Genomic DNA, 3,110 nt, shown 5'->3' on the forward strand with positions numbered 1-3,110 from the left:
GCACGGCCCCTCAAACCTCTCTGAACTTTTAAAAGTCAACAGTTCTGCTGTGTCTAGTTCTGTACAAAAAAAAAAAAAAAGTTTTGAAATGTCGCTTTGATGTTGCACAAATTCCGCCTGCAGAGTTTTATCAAAGTCACAAACTGCTTCCTCATTTGGACTTTGAAGGGGAGCACGGCTGTGAGGTGGAGAACTTATCAGACTTTTAAACGTTTAATTCATACAGGAAAACGAACTGACAGACTTACCCCACATCACTGGCAGTCAGGCGCGCACTTAGCACTTCTTCACTTTTTTTCTGCCTTCAACTCAGCCAACACTTGGGAGGCGCGCATCTGCACCACTTTGACCTGACACCCTTTTTTTTTTTCTTTCACTTTCAAACTTTTTCGGTGCGGAGTAAAAGTCATCCTGACCATACGGCGAGCCATGTGCGCCCTGAGGCGTTCCCCCGCTCCCTGCGTCTCCCCTCACTAACTTTGTTAATTGCTGCACCAGGGTCGTCCTCTGCAGCTCCACCATTCAAACTGCGAGGGCTGCGAAACTTGCTCTGTGATACATTTTCGTAGTTTTGGTCACACCCACAGGTCCTTCCCTCTCTGCTGCACCAGGGGAAACCTCATCATGAATGGACTTCTCTGTTTGGCATTGGTGTTAACCTAGATCAAGCACACAGAGACACATAGGGACATACTGTAATCTATATAGACGCATTCACTCTGTTAAAAACAATGGTTGAAGGTTCAAAACACACCTGTCTCTATGAGCAATGGGTAATCGGTGTTAAAGTTCTCTTGCCATGGGATGCCTGTAGGGTAAAATACACACACGTTAAAATAAAACACTGGGAACCAGGAGGAATGAAAACAGAAACAGTCTAAAAATCCATTTCCTAATGGTAAATATTTCCAAATGAGAGCTTACCTAGCTGGTATTTTCACATCATCACTCCCCCATCTGGGTGTGTCCAAGCAGTGTGAATTAAACCTAATCTTTTCTAAACAACTAATAATGTATTTAGTTTATTTGACATTACATGAACGGGGACCTTAAATCACACACGACGATGAAAATGTCGAGGACAATGCAATAAAAAGCTCAAGACTTATTTGCACTGTAGTTTTCAGATTTCCATTGTGGTGTGTGTCCAAAGTGAGGCCTGTTGTAATACTGCCCGACAAGCTTCAAGGGTTCAGTTTATTCATTCCAACTTTAACTTGAGCTGAGACTAAATTCCAACAAGAGTAAAAGTCTACAGCCAAGCCAGTGGCTCTCTGTGAGGTTACACTTAGAAGGTAAGTAGATGTTGTGGTATTTCACTGGATCAGTGAAAACTCTGAGCCGCTTGTGGCACGAGGACTCATCCTCCCGGGACCATGAATGTCCATACGTGATTTCATGATAATCAATCAAATATTTGTTGAGATATTTTTCAGTCTGGACCAAAGTGGTGGACTGAGCAACCGACACAGGCGTCTGCCAGCATGGCTACAAATATACAAAGGAAGTGTCTGAAACCCAGTTTTCTATGTTTTTTTTCAAGTTTATTTTTCTGCTTGAGAACTCACGAGGCTGGTGTTTTCACTACAACTGGTTTCCACCCACCTGAGAGTCCAAGCAGCCTAAAATCAAACCTATTTATTTATCCAAAAATCATGGACATTACAGACATTACTCATCCTAATCAACAAACTAAGATATAAGTACCTGAAACCATAGATTAAAACAACAGCAATAAAAGAACCATTCAAACAATACCACAAAAAAATAGAATTACAATTTAAGTTGTGCTCAATAAGACAATGCACATCGTCTGCCCATGCTTCATATATTATTAATGCAGGACATTATGTAGATTTATTAAAAGGTGTCATGCATAAAAAGACTGGGAAATTCTGTACTTTTTCATTAACGTATTCATACAGAGGAAGTAAAAGCAGAAGTTGTGGCAAAAGCTGGAGAGACTTCCCTGCAGCTTGTTTCGTTTATCTCTTGATGCCTTGATCAAAAGTAGACACGGGCTATTAATAGAGGGGAAAGAGCGTCCTTTTCAATGCCCTGCATGTTTGGAAGTACCAGCCCCTGTCAGTAATTGTTCTCGCTCAAGTCTCCATGGGAAGGATATTATAACTTCCTTGTGTGGACACACAGTTCTGTATTTAACCAAATGAGCTGAGATGGACCCTGCCCAGATTCTGCATAAATGCCAAGTGAGAAATTTCCTGTGAAGATTTACATAATTTCTCTTTCTTCTTTGCAAATTTAGTAGAAACACTAGATTTGATGCAACCGCTGCTTGTAATGTTGACCTGGTGAAGAGAAGTGGACGTTAGAGGGGAGGGAAGTACAGATGTGGTGTAATGTCAGGGACTCCACCCATGACAGATGTTTCAATAAATAAAACTTAAAAAAAAAAAAAAAGACCTGAATGTTGAATGCTGAATTTTTATTCTTTAGTCATTCTGAGGAACACAGAGCAGGATTTCTATATGTTTTTGGAATGAAACATAGACAATTAAGCAAGTAAGGGTGTCATATAAGCCTATATTACCTAAAGCACAAGGGGTTGTGAGATTAACAGGATAAGAAAACAGAAGCAGGCAATTAATTTGTACAAAGCTTTGTAACCAGTGACTTGTTTTCTGTTTTCATTTCTCTTTGATTTTCTTTCACGTTGTGGTCACATTTCAAAAATTAGACTGTAGTATCAGTTACTCATACAGGAATATAACCAGTTAACTGAATGAGTGGAACTGTGTGGAACTTAAAAGAAGAAGACGTATGTAAATGTTGAGCCTGTACGGTCTCAGCCCACCCACCAGCCACAGAGCCAGGGTCCCAAGAGGTCAGGGGGACACAAAATGACCACAGAGATGCAAAACACGACAAAGAGGTGGAAGGAAAAAAAAAAAAACAGAGACAAAGTGACCACAAGGAGACACAAAATGACCAAAGAAATGCAAAATGACGACAAAGAGATGAAAAAAAAAAATGCAAAGAGACAAAATGACTACAAAGAGACACAAAATGGCCTGACAAGCACAAAGAGATGCAAAATGACTATAAACAGGTTGTGTCATTTGTAGTTGTTATTTGGAGTGTAGTTGTTT

At 40.2% G+C, this 3,110-nt stretch overlaps 1 long non-coding RNA gene across 1 annotated transcript in view; it reads right to left on the reverse strand.

The window, feature by feature from the left end:
- Positions 1 to 518, reverse strand: part of LOC120796418 — a 92,908-nt gene extending 92,390 nt beyond the window's left edge. The window contains exon 1 of the long non-coding RNA XR_005708381.1: positions 249 to 518. This is a non-coding gene — a long non-coding RNA (uncharacterized LOC120796418). The remainder of the gene's footprint in view (positions 1 to 248) is intronic.
- Positions 519 to 3,110: the final 2,592 nt, after the last annotated feature.

Source organism: Xiphias gladius, chromosome 11, assembly GCF_016859285.1.
Source record: "Xiphias gladius isolate SHS-SW01 ecotype Sanya breed wild chromosome 11, ASM1685928v1, whole genome shotgun sequence".
NCBI lineage: Eukaryota > Metazoa > Chordata > Actinopteri > Istiophoriformes > Xiphiidae > Xiphias > Xiphias gladius.